Consider the following 27,691-nt stretch of genomic DNA (forward strand, 5'->3'; position numbering starts at 1 on the left):
TTCTCTTTGAAGAGATTTATTTGCTCCAGAGTTAGTTGGAAATCTTCTTTAGGTTAGGGTAAAAGGCTGGGTTAGGAAAGGTCGAGGTCCTATTACTTTCTTCCTTGAAGTCCAACGCTGGGGTCTGGTTGAGAAACTCATTACGTCAGATATTGTAAAGTGTTTTGATAACATAGATCATGGGCTCAACATCTCAGTTCTTCAATCTGATTTAGGTGAGGAGAACCGTGCCTTCCTTGATCTTATTTTAGTGTTCTTACGAACAGTAATAAGAGACAAAACTGTGAGAAATTTGGCAAACTACACGAAAGGCATACCGCAGCGACTGAACCTTTACAGGAAACAAAAGAATAAGAAATCAAACACTGTAAACACTCAAGCTTATGAATTAGAGTTGACTCTGGAACTTCTTTCTTCATTCTCCGGAACCTGAACCGCTATTCCCTCCCTATTTTTGAGGTCATTGAACTTCGCCTCTGTCTATTTTTTGGGCTATTGACGAGGTAATGCGTTCGGAAGGCTGAAAGGATGAGAAGAAGATAAAGCGACTGAACCTGACCCTATTTATTCTTTCAATTCATTCAATCTGGAACCGATATGACCTTCCCTTCAAACACTCGGTAAATGGATGATCAGCGACTGAACCTACCCCGATATTACTTGAGCTACTGAACCTACACCTGTCCCTTCTTTCACGGTAAACTACTTCACCTATTGATTGATTCATTCTTGATCCTGACTTGATTCTTGAACAGTAAAGAAGGGAACCAGCCCGATTTCACTCTTTGACTCGGAGGTCTGCTAATTCATTGCCTGTCCTGTAAACTCAATCACTACTGAATGAACCAGATTGAACTGGGTAAAGCATATTCAAGATACTTATGAATCAAGGAAAGACGAAAGGAAAGATGAATGAGACAGAACAGAACAGAACTATTACTGATGAACCTTCCCCTTCACCGATATGACTTGAGCTACTGAACGGGAACCTGTCCCTTCTTTCACGGTAAACTACTGAACCTATTGATTGAGTCATTCTCCTTCCCCTATTGATTCTTCAACAGTAAAGAAGGGAACCAGCCCGATTTCACTCTGTCTGAGTCTTCGCTCCTGAACCGGAACCAGATTGAACTGATCTTTCTCCTGAACCTAAAAGCAAGTAAAGACTCTTCCTCAAATCGGAACCTTCTACTCTTTGACCTTCACCTATTTATTCAAACACAAGGTAAAAGAGAAAGAGAAGCGACTTCCCCTTATACTCTATTTATTCCCTTGCCTTCTTTTGAACTCGGTAAAGCTGCTTTGCTCATTCGCTTTATTTTGTCTCCCAGCTTCGCTCCCTGATTGAACTCCTTTACCTTCGCCCCTGAACCTATTTATTCACTGTAAAGACTGAACTCAAGATTAATTAATGAGAGTTTATGAACTTCACTCATTCACCTCTCCCTTCAAACAAAGACAGTAAAGTTCGCTACTTCTCTTTCTCAATCACTATTTCCCCTGAACCTTCAAACACAGTAAACTCATTCACCTCTCCCTATTTATTTATTCTTGAATTGAACTCAAAGACAAGGTAATTTGGAAGTCAATCCTCAAACAAGAGAAACCCTTCGCCTCTCCTCTTCTCGTCTCGTGGCTTGGCCCCTGAACCTGGGCTTCTTTCTCTTCTCTTTTCTTTGATTCTGCTTGAAAGACTGAACTCAAGAGTTTAGGCACTGAACTCATTCCCCTTTGACTGTCCCTTCTTTCATTTCTGAAGGTAAATGGGCTGGCTTGGCTGTCTGGCTTCGTCGCTCCTTCACCTCCCCTTAAGGTTTCACAGCTTCGCTCCTGCCCCTCCCCTGTCGGTAAAGCTGCTTCGCTCCTCTCCCTCTTGGTCTCACTGCCAGAGCTCGTTCGCCTCGTAAACTCGATCTCACAATTCCTTCACCTCTCTCTCTTGGTCGAGTTGCTTGAGCTCCTTCGCCCTACGGGTCTCACAGCTTTCACTCCTTCACCTTTTCCTATGCTATCTTGGTCTCTCTCCCTTCTTTACTTAGTCTTTGTCTTTTCTTTCCTCTCGCTTCTTTGCTTAATCTTCTCCTTTTCCTTCTTTCAGGGTAAAGTGTCTGTCTTCGCGACTGATCTTTCTCTGTTCTTTCCTTCACCTTCTGTATGTAAATAGGTGTGTGTTTGTTTGTTTCTTTCTTTCTTTCTCCTTCCTGAACCTATGAGCTCTTATATTATTCTAAGCTGTTAGATTTGTAAAGAAGAATTTGTTTGTTTGTCGAGAGTAACCCAAAGGCATAAATTGTTTGTTGGCTTCTTTCTCTTCTCCTTGCTTTCACTCTTTGACTTTCCTGTCAGCTAATGAATTTCCTCTCCTGTAAAGTTTAGTAGCTTTTTTCTTTCACTCGGTCTCGCTAATGAATGGACTCTCCGTTCACTGTCAAGACTCAACTCAAGAGTCATTCTCTCTCCTTTACAGTTCAAGAATCAATGAATGTAGAAGAAAGATGAATGAGCTACTTCACCTGAAAGAAAGTGTTGAAAGTCAAGCCGCCTTATTCGTCATCCTTTAAGGACCTTTTCTTATTAAATTGATGCTAGACGACTATCAAGTTTTGTAATCACTTTTTCACTAACAGCAGCTGTGTCACAACCCAAAATTTGAATCTCGAAATCAAGAGCCGGACCAACAGACTATGCAATGAAATCGTGTAAGAACCAATAGAGAAACGAGATTACACAAAAGAAAACTTTAACAATTATGTAAGAGGTTTAAAATCCAAAACAAGGTGTTCAAATATGAATAGTAAGTAAGCGGTTTACAAAACAATGCATGACAAATCTAAACAAAATTATGCACATACTCCTAGACGCCCCGGGACACTCCTCTGTGGCATTAAGATTCAGCATGCATTCCCGCCTCGATCCCTAGCCTCACTCACCTGAAAAAAAAAAAAAAAGAGTAGAAAGGAATGAGTATAAAAGAATACTCAGTAAGCAGCCTACTTGTAGGCTCTTTTCGCATCCTTATCTTGGTAGGTAACCACGGTCTTTCTCGGGTTTCTAAGCAGGGTGATCTAAGCTACAACTCTCTTTTCTGTATCATAAAAGGCTTGCCCATCTTATGTAGTGAAATGATCAGTGTCCTGAGGTGAGGCGCGACCTCATAAGCAAATCTGAGGGGATCGTATGGCTGGATCTGAATACGTGACTCTCTCTCTGAACATCATCCGTGGAGGTTAACTGACGACCCTCACACGGGACCATACATCCACAAAACGGGGTGCGACCCCCTATGTGCCGGTCAGCTACTGAGTCATCCTAAGTGGCAACACGCCCTCCGCTCAGGGACAGGTTTCTACCGCCCAGGAGTCCTGTTCAGAAGACCCCTTAGCTATCACCACTAGGTCTGGGCACCTGTCACACTTCCCTATCCGGATCTGCAAAGCTCAACGATCACCGTACCGGAGCTCTGTCTCGACGGTATGGTATCGGAGGAGAGAGGGAAGTGGAGGTTCTAATGACACTATCTTCACTGCTTAACTCTAGCGGGCTACCTACAGTTACCGTGGTGACCTATTATTCTTTCTAGGGTGGAACTTGGTGCCTTAGACTTAGATTCGTGTTTCTCTAGGATTCTCGTGCCTGGTGTCACAAACCTATCGGGTTTGGAATTCTGTTTTGGTTCCGCCGATAATCATTTCGTGGGTCTAATTGCACGGTATTCTAGAGGTCCCCCAATATAGGGTCTCGTCTAGCTTATTTAGCCATAAGCATCCTAATCTAAGCTCATAATTTCTTCCTATTCATCAAGAAAGATAATACAAGCAATCATCATACAATAGAGTTTACACGCAGCAGTTCATGCAAAATTATCAAACATGCTCAACGGGAAGATAACGTCCATCTTTACCCGGAGCGCAGATTTCACAAGTTTCCCAACCTCCTCATGCATACATACATTATCAAAGTCTCAACCAAAACAGATTTAATACACATTTTGTATCTAGCTTTCCATAATCATCTTATATTCGCAGTTTCTATAATAACACGCTAAGTCGGGCTAGTTAATTTCATAGGTGGTAGCATGCATGCTTGTTCCTAGCGGTTCCTACAAGTACTGCTCGTGGAAATCCAAATGGCTACTTACTTGGTCGACGCGTGCCTTCCCGAGTTCGAGTTTTCTTGACGGAATGGATTCCAACAATTCTGGAATTTTCTTCACAGGTCCTAATTCACATAATAATAGGGTCAGCATCAAAATCGGGTCGAAAAACAAGCAAACAGAGACCGAACGGGAAGAAAAATGGTGCCTCACGCGCGATGCACACGCCCTGGAAGGTCACTACGCGCGCTTCCTACGTGCGCGTGCCCTACGCATTTCTCCCCTGCGCAGGCGCGGGTTAGAGGCGTCGGGTCGGGCGCTTCGCGTGCGGCGCGGGTCGGGCCGACCGGGTCCGCGCGCCTGACGCGTGCCCGCTGCTGGGTGAGGACGCGCCTCACTAGCCGGTGATCGACACGTATCGATCATCGGTTTCACCGCTCTCCTCCACACGCCGACCGACGCGTGGCGGCCTCCACCCTCTCTCCTGCCTTCATTTTTCAGGTCTCTTTCCCGTTCCGATCTATTTTCTTCTGATTTTTTTATCTTCCAATTCGTAATCCGATTCGTTAAATTTTCTTCACGAAACTTGTAGACCTCATATTCTACTCCTTCAAAAGAATTTCCTTAAATTTTTCTGATGATCACAGATCTTATTATTTGAGTTCAAATTCGGAGAAAAACACGAGTTCTTACCAAAAATCACGTTATCTTTAAACTCCGATTCGAACGCCGATCTTTGTCGCCTTCACTCCAGAACTTAACCAGATAGCGCTGTTGAGGGTAAGAGTCCAAGGATCAACACAAAACGTTGCTAAACCACGAAAATCTTGATGACTTCTCAATGTAGATACTCGTGGACTAACCTGAAGTTCTTGAACGTTTTGTCGAAATAGGAAGGTGCGATTCGTGAGAGCACCTTACCTCGAGCTATTTGACGGTTTAGATTGGGGACTCGATTCTCCAGCATCGGTTCTGATCCGATCTCCTCCCCTTCCTCAAAACCCTAATCTTCTTTCCCTCTTCTTTCCCTTTTCCCCATTTTAACTCAGCCAAAACAGACCTCTCAACTAATAAGGGCAAAATGACTAGTTTGCCCCTATTGTAAACTTTTTTCTTTTTTTTTTTTTTTTTTTTTTTTTTAATACTCGGGCGCTACAATCCTCCCCACGTTAGGAACTTTTGTCCTCGAAAGTTGGTCCTTCTCGGAAGAGTTCGGGGTAGGATCTCGTCATGTCATCTTCACATTCCCAGGTGGCCTCGTTGTCTCTATGGTTTTCCCATAAAACCTTCACTAAGGGAATCTCCCTTCTTCGTAGTCTTCTCACATCATGTGCCAATATCCCAATGGGTTTCTCCTCATACGATAGGTCCTTCCGAATGGGAAGCGTTTCGTGATCAATGATGTGAGTGGGATCTGGGGTGTACTTTCTCAACATCGATACATAGAATACATTGTGCACCGCGGCGAGTGTGGGTGGCAATGCTAGTCTGTAGGCCACAAGCCCTACCCTTTCTAGGACTTCAAAGCATCCCACGAACCTCGGGCTCAGCTTGCCCTTCTTCCCAAAACTCAGCACTCCTCTCATGGGGGCTACCTTTAGGAAGACGTGATCACCCACTACAAACTCGAGGTCTTTCCTACGAGAGTCTGCATAACTCTTCTGCCGACTTTGTGTAGAGAGTATCCTCTATTTGATTTTCTGTACCGCTGCGTTGGTAGTCTGTACCAACTCCGGCCCCAACAACTGTTTCTTGCCTACCTCCTCCCAGAATATAGGGGTCCTGCACCTCCGCCCATATAGAGCTTCGAATGGTGCCATCTGGATGGTTGCCTGGTAACTATTGTTGTAGGCAAATTCCATGAGGGCCAGGTGCTCGTCCCAGCAACCTGCAAAGTCTATTACACACGCCCTCAACATATCCTCTAGGGTCTGATTAAGTCTCTCGGTTTGCCCATCGGTCTGAGGGTGGAAAGCTGTAGTGAACTTGAGTTGCGTTCCCAACGCCTTCTGTAACCCCTTCCAGAAGTTAGAAGTAAACTTAGCATCCCTGTCAGACACAATGTTCACTGGCACGCCATGCAGGCGGATTATCTCCTTAACATACAACCGAGTCCACTGGTCCACTCGGTAAGTAGCTCTACCGGGTATAAAGTGGGCCGCTTTAGTCAATCTGTCCACAATGACCCAGATGACATTAAAGCCTCGTCGAGTCTTTGGTAGGCCCGCGATGAAATCCATGCTTATTTCCTCCCATTTCCACTGCGGGATATTCAACGGTTGCAACAACCCTGCTGGTCGCTGTCTCGGGGCCTTTACCTGCTGACAGGTCAAACACCGACTCACATACTCAGCCACATCCTTCTTCATTCCCAGCCACCAATAACTACACTTCAAATCCTGATTCATCTTAGTACTACTAGGGTGGAACGTGTAGGACGTGTTGTGTGCCTCAGTCATGATTTCTTGTAGGATCTTCTCATCCCGAGGTACGCATAATCGGTCCTGCCACATCAAACCCCCTTCAGAAGAGACTGAATATCCCTCTGGTCTCTCAATTTCTTGCTGACCCCAGATCCTACTGAGGTGCGTATCAATTCTCTGAGCTTCAATGATACGTCTCTTGAGGGTGGGTTGGACCGACAGTTGCGCTAGTTGAGCGGTAATGCCTCTAACCAAGACTTCTATTCCAGCCCTCTGTATCTCATCCTGTAGGTACTTCTGCCTCGTGATCAGGGCAGATGTGTGGGCTGTCTTTCTGCTCAAGGCGTTCGCCACTACATTAGCTTTTCCAGGGTGGTAAAGTATTTCAATGTCATAGTCCTTAACTAGTTCTAACCACCTCCGCTGTCTCATGTTGAGCTCTTTCTGTGTAAACAAATACTTGAGGCTCTTATGGTTCGTGTACACTTGAACTCTCTCCCTATACAGGTAGTGACGCCAGGTTTTCAATGCATATACCACGGCTGCTAGTTCCAGATCGTGGGTGGGGTAGTTGCGCTCATACTCTTTCAGCTGCCTAGAGGCGTAGGCTATCATTTTGCCCTTTTGCATGAGTACACAACCTAGCCCTTTTCCTGAAGCGTCGCTGTACACCACAAGTCCGCCTGATCCGTCAGGCACTGTAAGTACAGGCGCGGTGACCAACCTCTTCCTCAGTTCTAGAAAACTCTGTTCACACTCTTGAGTCCAGATAAAAGGTTTTCCCTTCTTGGTTAATTGTGTCAACGCTGCAGACATTTTTGAGAAATCTTGTACAAACCTTCTATAGTAGCCTGCTAGACCCAGAAAACTTCTTACTTCAGTGACCGTGGTTGGTCTAGGCCATTTCAAGACTGCTTCAATCTTAGCTGGATCCACAGTTACCTCCTGACTGGATACCACGTGTCCAAGAAAAGCAACTTCCTGCAGCCAAAATTCGCACTTCGAAAATTTGGCGTACAACTGATGGGTTCTCAGTAGAGTTAAAACCCTCCTCAGGTGTTCCTCGTGCTCCATTTCAGACTTAGAATACACCAAGATGTCGTTAATGAACACAATCACGAAGGTGTCTAAGAATTCCTTAAACACTCAGTTCATCAACTCCATAAACACTGCAGGAGCGTTGGTTAATCCAAAAGACATGACTATGAACTCATAATGTCCATAGCGACTTCTAAAAGCTGTTTTAGGTATGTCTTCCTCTCTGATTCTCATCTGGTGATATCCTGATCGCAGATCGATCTTAGAGAACACCGTTGCACCCTGCAATTGGTCAAACAGGTCATCTATCCTTGGGAGAGGATATTTATTCTTGATTGTGACTTTGTTTAATTCTCTATAATCTATACATAATCGCATAGTTCCATCTTTCTTCTTAACAAATAGCACAGGGGCTCCCCAAGGTGAGATGCTAGGCCGTATGAATCCCTTGTCCAAAAGTTCTTGTAACTGTATCTTTAGCTTCTTGAGCTCTGCAGGTGCCATTCTATATGGCGCTTTGGATATCGGTGTTGTCCCTGGTTCGAGGTCAATAACAAAATCTACCTCTCAATTAGGGGGCAACCCTGGTCGCTCTTCTGTAAATACATCCTCAAATTCCCCAACCACAGGAACAGAGGATACCTTGAGACTGGTCTTATTGACTTTTGTCACACTAGCCAGAATTTCCCAGGCTCCCTGATTCAACATTTTTTTAGCCTTCAACGTCGTGATGACCCTAGGGGTGCTTCTGGATATATCCCCTTTGAATTCAAAGTTCTCTCCCATCAGGGGCCTAAAGGTTACCTTTCATGCTTCGCAATCGATGAGGGCTCGATTCTCGCCCAACCAATCCATCCCTAGGATCACATCGAAGTCTTGCATACACAGAAAAATCAAGGATGCTACAAGTTTTTGTTAGGATCGCACAACAACGCACACGCTCGATCTAGATGATCACAAAGAAAAGGATAGAGAGAATTGCAAGGAGAACTCTAGCTAAAAGAATTTTTTATTGATGACTTCAGGCATGTACAACAAGAGAGTACAGAGAATAGAAAGTACATTTTCAAAGCTCTACCATACCAGATATATATATGGTATAGTTTACTATATATAGCTTTACCAGATTTAACCATCTACTATATATAGCTATTTACCATATATAGCTTTACCGGATTTAGCTTTACCATATATAGCTTTACTATATATAGCTTTACCAAATATAGCTTTACCGGATATAACCGTTGACCAAGCTATAAATAAGTATCAGGCTCCATAAGCCTAACAATTCTCCCACTTGGAGACTAATCTAGTCAACCAAGAATTTCACTCTCAAACGACCATGAGCATCTTCACTACACCATACCAATTGAGGTTTTGCACAACCTCAATATTCCAACATCAACACATTTTGTCAACATGTTTGCTGGATTCTTTGCACCCTCTATCTTCTCAAAACACATCACCATCTTCAACTAACCTCCGAGTGAAATGGTATCGCCTTCTGTGTTTTGAATGATAGACCGGGTTCCTCGCCAACAGCATGAGTCTCAGGAGTTTCTTGAGTATCCGCTACAACATCACTCTGTGAATCTTTGAGCAACTCAACCTCAACTCCCACTTGCTTCACCTCTGGTTTCTCAGCAAGAGTCTCAGGAGTTTCTTGAGTATCCGCTACAACATCACTCTGTGAATCTTTGAGCAACTCAACCTCAACTCCCACTTGCTTCACCTCTGGTTTCTCAGCAAGAGTCTTAGGAGTTTCTTGAGTATCCGCTACAACATCACTCTGTGAATCTTTGAGCAACTCAACCTCAACTCCCACTTGCTTCACCTCTGGTTTCTCAGCAAGAGTCTCAGGAGTTTCTTGAGTATCCGCTACAACATCACTCTGTGAATCTTTGAGCAACTCAACCTCAACTCCCACTTGCTTCACCTCTGGTTTCTCAGCAAGAGTCTCAGGAGTTTCTTGAGTATCCGCTACAACATCACTCTGTGAATCTTTGAGCAACTCAACCTCAACTCCCACTTGCTTCACCTCTGGTTTCTCAGCAAGAGTCTCAGGAGTTTCTTGAGTATCCGCTACAACATCACTATGTGAATCTTTGAGCAACTCAACATCAACTCCCACTTTGCTTCACCTCTGGTGTTTCAGCAAGAGTCTTCCGGCCCATGCAACCTCCTCTGGAGTTTTAGCGACGATTCCAACCGACGCAACCTCCTCTGGAGGTTCAGCGACTCTTCTGCCCGATGCAACCCCCTCTGGAGCTTCAACGACGCTTCTGGGCGACGCAACCCCCTCTGGAGCTTCAGCGACGCTTCTGGGCGACGCAACCCCCTCTGGAGCTTCAGCGACGCTTCCGGGCGATGCAACCCCCTCTGGAGCTTCAGCGACGCTTCCGGGCGACGCAACCCCCTCTAGAGCTTCAGCGACGCTTCTGGGTGACGCAACCCCCTCTGGAGCTTCAGCGACGCTTCCGGGCGATGCAACCCCTTCTGGAGCTTCAGCGACGCTTCCGAGCGACGCAACCCCCTCTGGAGCTTCAGCGACGCTTCAGGACGACACAACCCCCTCTGGAGCTTCAACGACGCTTCCGACTGACGCAACCCCCTCTAGAGCTTCAGCGACGCTTCCGGACGACGCAACCCCCTCTGGAGCTTCAGCGACGTTTCCAGGCGACGCAACCCCCTCTGGAGCTTCAGCGATGCTTTCGGACGACGCAACCCCCTCTGGAGCTTCAGCGACGCTTCCGGACGACGCAACCCCCTCTGGAGCTTCAGCGACGCTTCCGGACCAGAGAGTACGAGAATAGAAAGTACATTTTCAAAGCTCTACCGGACCAGATATATATATGGTATAGTTTACTATATATAGCTTTACCAGATTTAATCATCTACTATATATAGCTATTTACCATATATAGCTTTACCGAATTTAGCTTTACCATATATAGCTTTACTATATATAGCTTTACCAAATATAGCTTTACCAAATATAGCTTTACCGGATATAACCGTTGACCAAGCTATAAATAAGTATCAGGCTCCATAAGCCTAACAGTTTTCGCCCTGCAACTATCACACTACCACCCCTAACCCTATGGGTAGCAGTCAAGCATTTATTTGCTTCATTTGCTGGTGTAGACACAGTAAGAGGAATCTCTAGGGGTTCTAATTCTAAGTTTGCAGATTTCACAAACCCCTCAGAAATAAATGAGTGGGTAGTACCTGAATTAAATAACGTAAATGCTAGGTGATCAAGGATAGGTAGTGTACCTGTCACCACTGTGTCAGTCTCTTCTGCTTTCCTAGTCGTGATAGCGTGGGCCACAGCTCGAGCTTGCTGTGTGGGTCCCTGATCCCTCTGATACTGTCCAACAGGTCTGTTTCCCTCATGGTTTCTCTTATGAGGGCAGTCAGCTATGCGATGGCCTGGCTTGCCACAACCAAAGCATCCTCATGTTCCAACAAAACACTCTCCCTCGTGATATTTCCTACAATTAGGGCATTCAGGTCTGTTATACTCTGGGGCTCTACCCCAACGTTCAAAACGTCCTCGAGGCTGTCTGTCAGATCTAAAAGAGTTTCTGTTAGGCCTTCTTCGTTGGCCAAAGGCATTCTGAGTGGTCACCACTGGCACATTTTGCTTTGCCACCTGCCGTGGCATATCCATCACTGTTGCCTCTCAAGGCTACATCATAATCTGAAGTTGTTTGTACCAAAACTGAACCCTGAAGCTCTATCCGGAGACCAGCGATAAAACGATCAATTTTCATCTTCTCGTTACTGACATACTCAGGGCAGAACCTTGCCAGTTTATTAAACTCCAGATCATAATCCTCAACAGTTTTGTCCTCCTGTTTCAGTTCTAGGAATGCTGTCTGACACTTGTGTCGGGCAACCACTGGGTAATATTTACATAAGTAGGCTTCCTTGAACTGATTCTAAGAAATATGCCCTTCCTCTGGTGTAATGGCCCTCTGTGCACCTTTCCACCAAAAATGAGCTTCGCCCTTCAGCATGTAATTCCCACAATGGACTTGATATTCAGGAGGACATTTCATGTATATAAAAGCTGTCTCTACAGCCTCCAGCCAAACCTCAGCTGCAACTGGGTCCATCTTACCCCCGTCGAAAGTGGGCGGTTTATACCTCTGAAAGTCCTTCAAATAACGGGACTCTATAGTCGTGCCCGGATCACTCATCCCCTACACAGTGGTCTGGTTTGTCGCTAGAGTTTGCATTATCTGAGCCATCTGTGCTTGAGTCTCCATGGTGGCTCTCATGAAAGCTTGAAACTCATCCCTTGAAACTGTCGTCGTCGACGGGGCAGGCACCACAGGAATCAGTGCTGGCACTGGTGGAGCTTCTTCAGGTTCCTAATCCTGAGGAGCAGTCTCAAGAATAACTCGAGGCTCGGCCTTCCTTTGAGCTCACCTCGGCACGGGCGCCGGTGGCGGCGTTTGTTCCTCATCCGAGGTCAGTTCTGGGTTCTCCTCCAGAGGTGGGTGCTGCTCCATCTCGAGGAAATGAAGATTTGGGTCCTCTTCGACCCTTCTCCTGCCCCTCCTAGGACCAGGCCCAAGGTAATCTCCTCCTCTCTTAGGCGCCATTATTTGTCAACAGAGGGGAGTGAGTCAAAAATGCGTTCTCATTGTGCCTAATTCAAAGAAGCACATCCTTAATATTTTAATCCTCGTCTTAGATCCCATAACATATAACTCAAGTCTTCCTATTTCTCAATTATCAGAGAACTTACCAGGTCGCGGCGGAGCGTGTCGAAACTTAAGCCACAGAGATACAAGACTCTACAACCTAATGTCTACAGGACCTTAAAACCATGCTCTGATACCAAACTGTCACAGCCCAAAATTTGAATCTCGAAATCAAGAGCCGGACCAACAGACTATGCAATGAAATCGTGTAAGAACCAATAGAGAAACGAGATTACACAAAAGAAAACTTTAACAATTATGTAAGAGGTTTAAAATCCAAAACAAGGTGTTCAAATATGAATAGTAAGTAAGCGGTTTACAAAACAATGCATGACAAATCTAAACAAAATTATGCACATACTCCTAGACGCCCCGGGACACTCCTCTGTGGCATTAAGATTCAGCATGCATTCCCACCTCGATCCCTGGCCTCACTCGCCTGAAAAAAAAAGAGTAGAAAGGAATGAGTATAAAAGAATACTCAGTAAGCAGCCTACTTGTAGGCTCTTTTCGCATCCTTATCTTGGTAGGTAACCACGGTCTTTCTCGGGTTTCTAAGCAGGGTGATCTAAGCTACAACTCTCTTTTCTGTATCATAAAAGGCTTGCCCATCTTATGCAGTGAAATGATCAGTGTCCTGAGGTGAGGCGCGACCTCATAAGCAAATCTGAGGGGATCGTATGGCTGGATCTGAATACGTGACTCTCTCTCTGAACATCATCCGTGGAGGTTAACTGACGACCCTCACACGGGACCATACATCCACAAAACGGGGTGCGACCCCCTATGTGCCGGTCAGCTACTGAATCATTCTAAGTGGCTCCACGTCCCCCGCTCAGGGACGGGTTTCTACGACCCAGGAGTCCTGTTCAGAAGACCCCTTAGCTATCACCACTAGGTCTGGGCACCTATCACACTTCCCTATCCGGATCTGCAAAGCTCAACGATCACCGTACCGGAGCTCTGTCTCGACGGTATGGTATCGGAGGAGAGAGGGAAGTGGAGGTTCTGATGACACTATCTTCACTACTCAACTCTAGCGGGCTACTTACAGTTACCGTGGTGACCTATTATTCTTTCTAGGGTGGAACTTGGTACCTTAGACTTAGATTCGTGTTTCTCTAGGATTCTCGTGCCTGGTGTCACAAACCTATCGGGTTTGGAATTCTGGGTTTTGGTTCCGCCGGTAACCATTTCGCGGGTCTAATTGCACGGTATTCTAGAGGTCCCCCAATCTAGGGTCTCGTCTAGCTTATTTAGCTATAAGCATCCTAATCTAAGCTCATAATTTCTTCCTATTCATCAAGAAAGATAATACAAGCAATCATCATACAATAGAGTTTACACGCAGCAGTTCATGCAAAATTATCAAACATGCTCAACGGGAAGATAACGTCCATCTTTACCCGGAGCGCAGATTTCACAAGTTTCCCAATCTCCTCATGCATACATACATTATCAGAGTCTCAACCAAAACAAATTTAATACACATTTTGTATCTAGCTTTCCATAATCATCTTATATTCACAGTTTCTATAATAACACGCTAAGTCGGGCTAGTTAATTTCATAGCTGGTAGCATGCATGCTTGTTCCTAGCGGTTCCTACAAGTACTGCTCGTGGAAATCCAAATGGCTACTTACTTGGTCGACGCGTGCCTTCCTGAGTTCGAGTTTTCTTGACGGAATGGATTCCAACAATTCTGGAATTTTCTTCACAGGTCCTAATTCACATAATAATAGGGTCAGCATCAAAATCGGGTCGGAAAACAAGCAAACAGAGATCGAACGGGAAGAAAAATGGTGCCTCACGTGCGATGCACGCGCCCTGGAAGGTCACTATGCGCGCTTCCTACGCGCGCGTGCCCTACGCGCTTCTCCCCTGCGCAGGCGCGGGTCAGAGGCGCCGGGTCGGGCCGGCCGGGTCCGCGCGCCTGATGCGTGCCCGCTGCCGGGTGAGGACGCACCTCACTAGCCGGTGATTGACACGTGTCGATCACCGGTTCCGTTGCTCTCCTCCGCATGCCAACCGAGGCGTGGCGGCCTCCACCCTCTCTCCTGCCTTCATTTTCCAAGTCTCTTTCCCATTTTGATCTATTTTCTTCCGATTTTTTTATCTTCCAATCCGTAATCCGATTCGTTAAATTTTCTTCACGAAACTTGTAGACCTCATATTCTACTCCTTCGAAAAAATTTCCTTAAATTTTTCTGATGATCACAGATCTTATTATTTGAGTTCAAATTTGGAGAAAAACACGAGTTCTTACCAAAAATCACGTTATCTTTAAACTCCGATTCAAACGCCGATCTTGGCCGCCTTCACTCCAAAACTTAACCAGATAGCGGTGTTGAGGGTAGGAGTCCAAGGATCAACACAAAACGTTGCTAGCACACGAAAATCTTGATGACTTCTCAATGTAGATACTCGTGGACTAACCTGAAGTTCTTGAACGTTTTATCGAAATAGGAAGGTGCGATTCGTGAGAGCACCTTACCTCGAGCTATTTGACGATTTAGATTTGGGACTCGGTTCTCCGGCGTCGGTTCTGATCCGATCTCCTCCCCTTCCTCAAAACCCTAATCTTCTTTCCCTCTTCTTTCTCTTTTCCCCATTTTAACTCAGCCAAAACAGACCCCTCAACTAATAAGGGCAAAATGACTAGTTTGCCCCTATTGTAACCTTTTTTTTTTTTTTTTTTTAATACTCGGGCGCTACAAGCGGCTTCAATTAATTAGAGTTTATCTAGATGACTGTAAAGTTTCGTAAGAGGTTTTTCCCTAACAAAAGGGGGTTCCATTAATTTTTTTGTATCTAGATGACTGTAAAAGCTCGTAAGAGCTTTTTCCCTAAGGAAAGCCGCTGAAAGAAATTATTTTGTATCTAGATGACTGTAAAACCTCGTAGGAGCTTTTTCCCTAACAGCTGCAGATTCAATTAATTATTTTGTATCTAGATGACTGTAAAACCTCGTAAGAGCTTACCCCCTTATCACTTTTTAGGCTTGTGAAAGAAAGAAGAAAGAAATTTGCCTGAACCTTACAAGTAGTGGGCAATGAAAAATGCAAGCATGGTTTGGGGAGGGATTTGTTTTTACAGAGAGCCATTCAACAACTCTCATCTTTGGATGATATCAAGAGAAAGAAGAGAGTGACTTTACCGCTTTCCTTTCCCGTCTTGGATCGCCTACTAAATCTCTTTACGTTCTCCGTTTCTGGTCAAGAGAAAGAAAGTAGGAGTAGCGGGTACTATTGGCGACCTCTTCTTGCCCTCTTCCTATATGATGGGGGTTGAGGCGAGAAATGGCTTGAGCGGGGGGAGTCGTGCCCATTCTCTCTCCGGGCCAACCTTACACAGCAAAGGATGAATTCTTATCGGAGCGTATACGAGCGAGCGGAGCCCAAGGAACGGGGAAGCCCTAGAAAAGAAAGATCGTCGCTGCAAAATGGATTTGAGTTTCGGGCTCGGGCAAGACGAAAAAGTAGATATTCCACATTTTCATGACAGGTGGTTGTCGTAGATAGGAGCGACTTTCTTGTGGTAGTCATTTCGAATGATCACATATAATGCAAATTCTTTACGCCCCAATAAGCCAGTCACAGACAATAACTCAACCGGACATGAGAGTTTCTTCTCATCCAGCTCAGGAAACCTTTGCCGAACCGAAATCAGATCTCAGATTGACTGAAGTCGCAAAAAAGCCTATTTGGGGGAAGAGGCCCATTCCCATTTTGTCTAACTTTGCTTATGAACAGATGTGGAAAGTTGCCTATCAACCAATGATCATTCTTTTGGCAAGTATTTGATGATTAAGATTTGCTATCAAGCTTTTTGGGAGATTTTGGGCCGAAGATCAGCACAGATTTTGTCTTCTTTGGTCGGGTGGCGGGTGGAGAATTAGAAAAAGCATTCTTCGCAGATTTGTTGCACTTTCTTAGTCTTTCTTCAAGGCCTGGTAATCTACCAAGAAATATTGAATGGTGATGTTCCCCATTTACTCGATCTTTTTTTCTTCCAATTTCGGCGTCACCCAGCTCCACGGGAAAAGGAAAAAGATAAATAAGAAGAAAAGGCGAAACGTTCGTACAAAGTCAACCTCTTCCGACAATTCTAATAGTCTCACTCAAAAAGCTCCCTCTCATTGGAATTGGCTCTACTCCTTCCGAATGCGACAAAGCAAAGGGAATTACCTCTCCAAAAGAAAAAGCCTTCCATAAGATGGGCGGTTGACCCCCAAGAGTTCCAACGAACCAGGACCCTTTACCCCAGAACAGAATAGAATCTGAAACTTCCAGTGTCTTAGTCAGTCAGTCATGCAGTGGAGGATTTTGAGAAATGTGCCCGAATGTCCCCCCTACCCCCATAAGACTCTCGAAAAAGAGAAAGAGGATCATCAAGTCTTTCTTCTCTTCTTTCATGTGGAAGAGGGTCATCCATACAGAGAATTCGACAGACAAGACTACGGCTACCACAGATTCTTTTCTTCTTTTTGTTTTGATGTCTTTTTTCTTTCAACCCTTTAACCACACTAACTTTGGAATGAAGGAGATCTCGACTTTGCTCAAAGAAAATTGGCCACGAAACTATTGATCAGACAGACGAACCGGGTCGATCGGAAGACTGACTTCTTTCCCCCCTTGGCCCTTGCCGCCTGCAAGAGACTTGGTGGCAACAAACCCCACGTGCCCCTAAGATTACCCAAAGAACAATTGGAGGGAGGATTGATTCTCCTTTTTGTATTAGAATTTGCCTTCCTCTTTTCTTTTACCCCAACAACTACAACAAGACAGACAGATAGGGGACTTTTTTCCTCTTTCGACAAATCAGCAATTTCCCCATTTGACCCACCACACTTTTCACCGGTGAAAACTCCAGGCTTTTTCCGTCACAAGAGTAACTAACTAGCTTGCTTCTATTCTCTCACCGCAAAGGCTTGACTTGCTCCCCCACCGTGGTCGTCCTCCTCGGGGTTAATCCAACCCTCGCGATCGATTGTCCTTATTTATCCAGATTTTCTTTGATCGAGGAAGAAAAGAAAGATCGACCCCCGAACCTCTTCGAGTCGAGTTGCTTTGCCCCTCTCCTCTCCTTTCCAGTCTTCTGCCGCTTCGCGCGTTCGCCTCTACAACTCGGGCTCACCGCTTTGCGCCTCTTCTCATCGAGCTTTTTCTCCCCTCTTCTCTTCTCGTCGAGTTGCTTTGCCCCTCTCCCTATCTATCGATCGAGCTGCTTTACCGAGGTTTAAGAATAAAGAAAGAGGAGAAAGAACCAAGAGACATAATAACGAAGTTTATAGTTCAAGAATAAATAGGTGAAAGAAAGAAGGAAGAAGACGAGCGGAGAAGCCTATGTTACCTCGTGAAAGAAGAAAAGAGAGAAAGCAAAAACTAGTACTCCTCATGAACCTCGTAAACTCTTATGATCTTACCTCCTTCACTTATGGGTCTTGTCTTATTTATTAACCTGACCTTACTTCGTTACTGTTACTCTGAGCTTTCTTTCTCCTGAACCTGAAGTCAAGACGAACCTCAAGCTATTTGAAGAGAACCTTTACTTCTTTGTTGTCGAGTAAATTCATTCATTCAATCCGTCATCTCTGCTTCTTTCTCCTGCTTGAAAGACTCAACCTTCACCCTTATACTCATGTGGTACTCTCCTGTAAAGACTATTTATGACTGAGAGTGAACTCAATCACCCGTCCGTTACTTACGGTCTCTTCTCTTTGATTGAACTCATGTACTTCCTGTAAAGCCGAAAGATGAATTGGAACCCCTGGCCCTGTACTATGACTGATGAACCTTAAAGACTCAGTAAGTGTAAATGGAAACTCCTTCCCCCTCTTGAACAAGATAAGTAAAGACTATTGATGAATGAGACTTCACAGTTCTATAGAATGAATAAATAGGAATAGGAAAAGTAGCTGCACGAGAAGACCCTTTACTTACAGTCGGTAAAAGCCAAAGAGAAATGAAAGCGAAAACAAAGAAGTTCCCGGTCAAAGCTGATTCATGGCCTGAACCCCTCTTTCCTCGAATTAATGTTGAGTCTTGAATTAAGGAAGGAAAGATTGAGTAAGATGCAGAAGAAGAAACCGAAACCCTGAGCTACTGAGTTTACAGTGAAAGAAAGAAGGGAAAGAGTAGGCTCCTTCACCTGCAAAGACCATTAAGAAATTTCTTCTATCCCCATATAACTGTAAAACCTTGTAATAGCTTTTTCCCTAATAGCAGCAGCAAAAAGAAAAGAAATTCTATCCCCCCGTATTTTTGGGGATAAAAGTCTATCTTTACCCTGATTTCCCTCGGGAACTCGACTGTAAACACTCAAAAAACTAGAAAAAAGTTTGAGGGAGGAAGTCTCAGTTGAGCGATAGTCCTTAACTACTCTGATTACACTACTTAATGACACTGATGAAGACGCAACGATCTCTTAAGTGGATAAAAGGTAGTTTTCAGGCAGAATATGGGTGATTTCTTTCATTGACCTTCAAATTATAAGTAAGTCAGTCGGAAGAGTAGTCTTATAAATGTCTTCTTTTTAAACCGCTTCCAGCTAGCCTTGTTGACTAGTTGTATTCTATAGTTTTTCTTCCTAAGGAAGGGCTTGACAAAGAGATGAATAGTCAATGGGAAGAGGGAAGAGAACAGGGACATACGTGACTAGAACTTCTATAGCTGGAAGCCCTGTCCTTTAACAGTCACATTTCAAACTTTGATTTCCTAGCTGATCTGTACAGTAAAGGCGTGAAAGGAGTTAGAATGCTTTCTTGACTATTGCTTTTGACTTTATTCAAGCAAAGAGGAGTTTAACCCAATCAAATGATCTTTCGGCAGAGAAGAGATATTAACTCTTGCTTCTAAAGTAAGTAGCTAATGAAATGAAAGTCTTCCATAAGTAACTTACTCAGTCTCTACCTACCGAGGAAGAAAGGGGATATGGTAGAGAGGAGCTCTCAGAGCCTAGAGATTGAGTCTTTCATACCTGCTTTAATTAGTAGCTTACCGGGGTAGTAATAGATTAGGGAACTGACTATTTCTCTTTCGTCATCAGTTGCAGTCTAATTAGATGCTTTCTCTCGTAACCTCTGCCTGATCTTCTTTCACGGGATGAAATAGTTAGGATATATAGTAATGAGCTCATCCCGCTCTATCTTATCGATCTTCAATCTCAGTCAGAATCATTAGGAGATCGCCTACTAACTAAATCTAAAATCTAAGCCTACTTAGAAAGGATTTCATTCCGGGATTGAAAAGACTGAAAAATAGGCGTTGATTATAGGTTGAAAAAGTGGTACATTGTCTCCCCCCTTAGAATGCCTTTTTTTGCACCTTTCCCATTCTTATATCATATGAGTCACAGGCTATCTTTCAATAGCTGGTTTGAAGGCAGATATTAGAAGAAGCATATTTCACTGGTATTGGATGTAATACTTCTTTCCGATGCTTTTGACTGAACTATTGGATTTCGTCATCGGTTTCTTCCTGGGCGGACTTGCCTAGTCCCGTAATCTAATAAAGAAAATACAAGGACAAACTGTTTAAGACCTTATTATCTAAATACTCTCTTTCCAGATGTATGGTCAAAGAAAAAATTAACTGCCTTAAACCAAGAATAAGTCAAACTTATTCAAAGAGTTTTTTCCTCCCGGGAAAGAAGATCTCACACAGATCCGGAATCAAAGGAACCCATTAATTAACTCTCTGAATAAACCTAGGTAGTCAATTTCTCTTTCTTTCGTACAAGCTGAACTCATAAAAGCAATAAAAAATGTGCGTCAATCCCTTAGCCCTATCAGTTCCTTCCCCCTTTCACTAAGGGAGATTAAGGAAAGAACTAAGAAACTGGGGGACAAGGACCTTTTCCCTTTTCTTTCACGTAACTCCTTAAAGAGAAAAGAGTTTAGCCTCGGCTTTTTCCCTGGGATTTAATGCAACTATTAAAGATTAACTGGAAGCGGTTTAAGCTCTAGTCGGCTAAGTTGAGGTTCCCGGGTAATTAGATAGTTAGAAAAACCCCTCATTCTTCTCTTCCAGGCCTGTCAGTTTCAAGACAAGGAAGATAGACAAGAATTCTTCAGGTAAGAATGCTTAGTTTCAAGCTATTGATGCTAAAATCTTTATAGTCGAGTTTATCTCCAACCCTAGGAAGTAGGGAAGCTCCTACAAAGTAGAATGCCTTAGATGAAGACGACTTACGCTTTTGGATTACGCTTGAGTCGGATGAAGAGAGAGGGGGGAGCCCGGAGCAGCCTATGACCCCCCTTTTGGGGCAGTCCAGTCATGTACATTCTTTCCAGAAGTGAATTCAATAAAGTCCTGTCTTACTTCTTATTTCGGGAGATCCTTTGTCCAGTATTGTTCCATAGGGAGAGGGAACAGATCAACCTGTTTTATTAAAGAATTGATCCTCAATCCTAGTGAGCAGTTGACAAAAGAACTAAAGCCATCCATCCCAAAGCTATCCTACTATTGAGTCTACCACGCGAGAGCGCGAAAGAGTGCCACAAAAGCTATCTATTGCAGCCTCTGAGAAAGGGGTCACACCCGACCTAGACACACAAGTCTGACGAATCAAAATACTACTAATACTAACCAACGGGAGATCCCGACTAAGTCTTAGTCGAAAAACTGAACAAATCTGCCTTTTGCTATCCTTTTTACCCTAGTAAGGTCTTATTATCGCTTAGCGCTTGTGCGTCGGTAGAGCCTAACGAAGAGTCGTTTAAAGACCTTTTCAAAAACTACTTTCTATTTGTAGAGGGCGGGTATCACGCTCAATAGAACCATGCTCAATAGATTGAGAAAGTCACATTAGCTACACTAGACCGGACACACCTTTTTTTGTTAACCTATTTTGACCAGATCGGTCACCTCTTCGCCCTACGAGTCTCAGGGCTTCGCCCCTCTCCCTCTCGGTCTCACGGCTTCGCCCCTTTATAGTTCAATCCGGTTAGTTAGGTAATATTGTCAAAGAAGAAGAATCAGATATTCTATTCCTTTACAGGAGAGAGAGTAAATCAAAGAAAGAAGGGAGACGAAAGCAAGACAACAAGACAAGATTCATTCTCCGGATCCTGTAAAGACCATTTCTGATTTTTCTATCCTCCCCCGTATTTTTGGGGATCAAAGAGAGTCAAGGTAATTAATAAGTCAAGACTATCGAAGAAGAAATGAGAGTTCACTGTCAGTAAATCCTCAAGATTCCTTCTTTCACTCTTTCACTCGGTCTCGCTCTTTCACCCCTCAGCCCCCTATTACAACAAGGCAGAGCTAACCCAACTATTGTTCTCTAAAAGGCCTGCCTATTCTATTTCTATTATAGTCAAGCTTGGAGAACAAACATAGTACTAGGGCTTACTAGATGAACATGATTGGTGAAGGGGGTGTAAGCGCCTTAGGTAGCTGTTATCTATCATATCTTTTCTAATAAGTTAAGTTAGGTAGGTGGTTGAGTCAAAGCGTAGAAGGAGACTAAGTCATCGGTCGTGCCGGGATTGATTTCCTACTTCCAGCTGAATGAGGCTTTTTTACGTCAACCCTGCCTGCTGGAAGTGCCTCGGAGATTGCCTGGTCTTTCGTTCGCTATTCGAATTCTGGACCAGTAGAAATGTACGAAAGGTGGTCTTTCTTTTTCTTGTCCTTTTCTTTCTAGTAGCTAGTAGCTTCGTCGTTGGTCTCTCCTCTTCCCGGTTCCCGGCCGGCTGTGACTCGTATGTCCAGACAACAACTATCTATTCCTAACGAACCCATAGATTCTTCTACCTGATCCTCTAGATTGTATTCCAATTTTCTGGCCTCGAGCAACTTGACTAATAAGGGAAAAGCCCAATTTTTGTATCCAAAACGCATGACCCCGATCGATCCGACCTCTTATTTCAAAAGCCAAGGATCACGGTGTGAAAAAGAGGAAGACAGGTCATTGGAAGAGAGCAGAGGTACGAGAGGAAAGGAAGACTCTTACCATCGATTCCATTGTTCTTTGTCACGGAGGTCCAAACAGGCCAGAAAGAAAATCAGATGACGATGATGGTCTGCCTAACTTTCATTCAGGGATTCCAATAAACGTGTTACCAGACCTTCCTTATCGGCGGAGATTGGGTCCGGCCAGTCCCTAGGTCTCCTTGCCTCGTTTGGAACTGTCGAGGGCTTGGGAACCAAAGTTCGAGCTCTCGTGAGCTCATTCGTAAAGAAGATCCATCCCTCCCTAGTGAAACTCAATGTCAAAACTGGGAATATCTAAAAGTGAAAAGAATCATTCAGGTTGTTTTTAATTGCATTGCGAGGGAAGTTAGGGCTAAGTCAGGAGGATTGGCACTCTTGTGGGAGAAGGAGGTGTTTTCAGATGGGATGGCAAGAAACTAGCTTACCGTCGGGAAGGAAAGGAGCAGAAGAATCAAAGTCGATCGACCACTGACTTGAATCCATCTCCAAAGCGGAAAAGGAATTGGATGTATAGACAGGTGATGAATCAGCCACCTGAACTTTGCCTTTGGAAGTCTCCTTTTCACGGCTTATCACGAGAACGACCACGTTATCATCCATGCGCGAGCGACTGCGCTCTCGAGAACCACCTCGCCTGTTGCCGTCCACAGTCTCCCTCGGTCTTTCTTTCCAGCGGCTGACGACAATGCAATGAGTCGACTTCTTATCTGGCTAATCCCAGGAAAATGCCCCCCACACATCTTGTTACTCTGCCACCCACAGCGGAATCCAGTTTTTTATCCGCCTTCCATTATCCCGCCTTTTCCCGCTTGAGACTTTCTTTTTAGCCCAGTCATGAACCACCCTTGTTGGAGCCATGATCTATCCAGCAGTGCTACATATCTTCCTTGTTCTTTTTCTAAGATTGGCCTAAAGAAAAGAACCGCGCTTTCTTTTCCGGCTAAGATAAGAAGCCTTTAGGTTGTACGCCAGCCATACGTAGCTTGAACTGTGATGGCCACAATGCTTAGATAGAAAAAGGCTGATTCCTAACTAAGACGCCCTTGTTTGAATATTGAAACCATATCCACCGTAGATTATGCATTTAATACATTCACTCCCTTCCTTAAATTGAAAGAGGAATTGCAACCTCCCGAATAATCAGAGTTCAAGAACCCGATCGGGAATTCTTAATAGTATGAAAGGGGCGAAGCGGCTGAAGATAAGGAATATAACGAAATGCAGACCAGAATAGAGGTTGCTTAGGCCCCGGCCCGGCAGAGGCCGCTAAAGAGCTAATTCTGATAAGCTACCTTAATTATGAATTAAGAAACTGTCTTTCAGTGACTATGGGAAGGAGAAGCATTCCTAAGAGATTTATAGAGAATTGAGAATAGTTACCATTGGGTCTATTACTAATACTAAGAATGGATCCTTCTTCAGCCATACCCATACCAATACAATAATACAATAGGTCATACTATCTAGCATAGGCAGACCAAAGATTAGACATCGCAGTCTAAGCGTGCTTGCTTTGCGCACCGGCACAGCAGAATAGGAATCCGCTGGCTCAAATGAGTGGCTCAAGGATCACTTCCTTGAGAAGGTATTCTTTATTGTAATTAAGAAATGAGAATTGTTGACCGATCTCTCAGCTTCAAAAAGAGGAGGAAACTGACAATTTCACACTTAGAGATTGAGCTCGTCAGTGATCTTTTCCATGGTGTCTAGAGAAAGCTATCACATTCGTACCCAAGGCAACGAAGTTGGCAGGCATTACTGTGATTTTGAATCACTTGCTAGGAGCTAGTCGGTACGGCTCACTACTATTAGTGGGGTGGAGTCGAAGCTATGGCACCAGAAAGTGAAAAATCTGCCTTCCCGAACCCCTCGTGTAGTCTTCTTCCTGCCTCCCAGTTAAGGACCTATCTCGCTTTTGCTTTCCAAGTCTCATTTGGATGAGGCGCCGTCGCGCAACTCTCATTTAACATTCTTTCTTCTCTATCTGCCTAGATAACCTCTTTTTCCCTACAAGGCACTCCCCAGCGAGCTTGAACGTCAATAACGAGACTGATTACCAATACCGAGGAACAGCTACCCCAGCAGAACCTGCGGTTTCTCTACGGAAGCTTCGACTATTTATATATTCTAGTATGATCAAATATATCAAAGATACGATTGGAAGTGAATTGATAGGACAAATTTGATTGTGTCAACAAGTTTCTAACCCTATTCCTCCCAGGAAAATGGGGCCCTTTTCTTTTTGTTTAGCCGACCTACCCGCCTTGGAAGCTTTCGATTCTTTCCGGCTAGTCGGTCTATCAGTTATTGGTAGTGGGGGAAGTCGTAGCAGTGGCCATTTCCCTTAGTCTGTCAAGCCAGTCCTACATCTGCAAACAAAAGAGTTACGTAAGCATAACGTGTCGTGGTCGATTCGTTCTAAGTCTTCGATTTGGCCCGAAGTGATTCATCCATCCTCCTTGACGGTAGTACCGTAGGCTTTCCCACCTCTATCTTATTAAACTAGCTATCGTTCTACCATTGTTCGAGAGTATGGTAATCCTTTGACTAACTCTAACTCCAGCTCTTACTTAACTCCTACGTTCGTTGTATACTTGATAAAGATAAAGATCAGTATAAAGTATGGAATGCTCTCTTCCTTGGTCCCCTTATCTATCCCTCCCTGTAAACTTATCTAAAACGCTTTTCTTTCGGTCCATCTCACCTGCCCTTGACTCTCCTTTACCGGTAAGGTTAGGTCAGCTTTTAAAGCTCACTTGGAGTGGAGCTATGGTTTCATAGAAAAAGAAAAGCCCTAATAAATGGGTCTATTCCCACGAGTCCTTTCCCAGTCTTTGTAAGCAGTCACGTCAATATCAGAAGAAAGAGAAAGCATGCTTCTAGCGTTGATGTTGGAACTATAGGATAAGGATGATTGATTGGTCTTACACCCCCGCTGGGGCTTTTAGGCGCATTCAACATAAGGCATCTATAAAGGGTGGAATCGGGTGGGTGTTAGCAAACCATGACGATCTGTGAAGGTCAACAGCCATGTGGAAAGTTTGACATAGTGAAAAGGGCTTCCATTTCATTAGTTAGGACCTATTCTCAAAACCTAATGTGTCAGCCTACTCGACTTGGAAAGACTTTTCGATTCTTATTGTTGCACGGCACCCATGGAGCCTCAAAACCAACCAACCAACCAAAAGATTACTCCAAACACGTCAGACTACGAGTGCGAGCCAACTCACTCTATTTATGAATAGAACAAGGAAAGCCTAACAAGTTGTAGGTGGTACGATTTCCGTCAACTTCGTCCACACCTGCATGAATTTCAATATCTGTAAGCCACACATCAATCTAAGAAACCAGAGCGGGCTACTAGCGTTGACCTTGCCGAGCTAACAAGCAATGATCAGCCAACCCCTTAGGCAAAAAGATCACTGATAGGCATGGAGATTGCTCTTTGGAGTCTGAGTTTAGAGTGAACTATCTGAAATTCAATATCCCTATCTCCCGTAAAGACTAATCACTTTCTTGAGTGACTACTTGAATCTCAGCTTACCACCATCCTGTCAAGTGAAGAAAGATCAGACTAGAGACCAAGCGCATCGGACTACATCTGAGGGGTTCTCTTGGTCTAACTTTCAGTCCTAGACAGTTAACCACATTTTTTGCATTCTCCGATGCCGATTGCGCTGGCTGCCCCGATAGCAGACGATCCACTACCGGCTTCTGCGTATTTCTCGCTAAACACCTTGGCTCCTCAGGATGAGTGAGGGCTGATAAGGCATCCCGTTTTGTTAGCCAGTGACATTCCTGCGCTAGTTCAATTGTGAGTTAGGATCGATCTACTTGATTTTATAGCCTTTTCTTTTCTTTCCTGTAAAGGTTTCGAAAGTGAAGGTGTTTACCTAGTTCAATCAGGGAGAGAGAGTCAATGAATTAGCTGCTTGACTTTACCTTGTTCAATTTGGGAGTGAAGGAGGAAAGAATCCATAGGGTTCCATCAGGTTCATGAGCTTTCCATTCTTCTCATATAGCCGCTTGACTTACCTTGCTTGTGAAAGAGTGAAATCAGTCGTCTTCATCCCCCTGACCTGATTTCATTCATTTATTCAAACACAGTAAAGAAAGGATCGATCATTAATCTTTCTTCTTCCGCATCTTACTGTTCAATCTAATCTGTCTCATTCATCTTTCGGTTCGGCTTTACAGTGAAAGAAAGAAATCCGGGAGACTTCAGATGAAACTTCACTCCTTTACCTATTTGAAAAAGATAAGAGATAGTGAAGGGATAGGAAATTCCTTGCAGCGACTGAACCTAAACCTACACCTGATGGAACAGAAAATCAAACTCAACCTCAACCCTATCCCTGACGAGAATGCAAGAAGAAGAAGAAGAAGAAGATATTCCTTGAAATGCCTATCGAGTAAATGAATGAATCAGAGAATGAAAGAGGAAATTCATTAGCTACTGCACCGAGATTACCTGAACCTACACCTTATACGATATGACCTGACCCTATTTACCTTATGAATGAAATCTGGAACCTTTTAATAGCCGAGTTGTTTACAGTCTTTGAATAAATAAATGAAGGGGGGGGGGGGGAGAAGAAGACGAAGACAAGATGAATTAGCAGACAGTCGAGTAAAGACCTTTCATCATCAAAGTCTATCTTCTGTCTATTTTTTGGGATCAAATCCCTATTTTTGAGTGTAAAGACCTTTCATTATTTAGTTGATGCTTTACGACTGTCAAGTTTCGTAATCGCTTTTGAACTAATTGCTGGAGCTGAAAGAAAAGAAATTCTATCCACCATAGGGGTCAAAGTTCGTAAGACCTTTTTCACTAATAGCAGCAGCGTCAATAAATTCTTTTCTATCCCCATATAACTGTACAACATTAAAAGACCTTTTTTCCTAATAGCGGGAGCTGAAAGAAAAGCTTTTGTATCCAACATAGGGGTAAAACATTGAAAGAGGTTTTCCCCTAATAGCTGGAGCTGAAATCAAAGAAATTCTATCCTCCCCCGTATTTTTGGGGATCAAACTCTATCTCTCCCTTATTTTTAGGGATAAAGGAGAGTCAAGGTAATTACGTATTAAGTCAATCCTCTCGATTCATGAGACGAAAAAAAAGATCTGCCCCTTCCCCTCGTAACCAAGCCAAGGGTTTAACTATTCTTTCACTCTGTCTTCGCTCCTGCCCCTTAACCTCTCCCTATTTTTTAGGGCATTGAACTAGGGTTGAACTATTCCATTGCCTGAACTACTGAACCAGATTGAATTGAAAAAGAAAGATCAGCTCCTTCACCTATTCTGTATGGTCTCATTGCTGAGCTCCGGAACTGTAAACACGAAAGATTCCTTCTCCCTACTTACTCCTGAGCTACTTTTCCTTCTTTAACTCGGTCTCGTTGCTTCGTGTCGCTCCTTCACCTCTCCCTGAACTGTAAACTAAGCCGAAAGATTCATTCGACTGAACTACTTCTTTCACTGGGT

At 44.0% G+C, this 27,691-nt stretch overlaps 1 long non-coding RNA gene across 1 annotated transcript; it reads right to left on the reverse strand.

Annotated features, from left to right (window-relative positions):
• Positions 1-3,681: 3,681 nt before the first annotated feature.
• On the reverse strand, positions 3,682-5,048 carry LOC147786077 (uncharacterized). The gene is made up of 3 exons (XR_015414876.1): positions 4,957-5,048; positions 4,787-4,864; positions 3,682-4,218 (listed from the first exon to the last, which is right to left on the reverse strand). It is a non-coding gene; the product is annotated as an uncharacterized LOC147786077 (long non-coding RNA).
• Positions 5,049-27,691: the final 22,643 nt, after the last annotated feature.

Source organism: Cucurbita pepo, unplaced genomic scaffold (assembly GCF_057944985.1).
Source record: "Cucurbita pepo subsp. pepo isolate OVF unplaced genomic scaffold, ASM5794498v1 scafford_7, whole genome shotgun sequence".
NCBI lineage: Eukaryota > Viridiplantae > Streptophyta > Magnoliopsida > Cucurbitales > Cucurbitaceae > Cucurbita > Cucurbita pepo.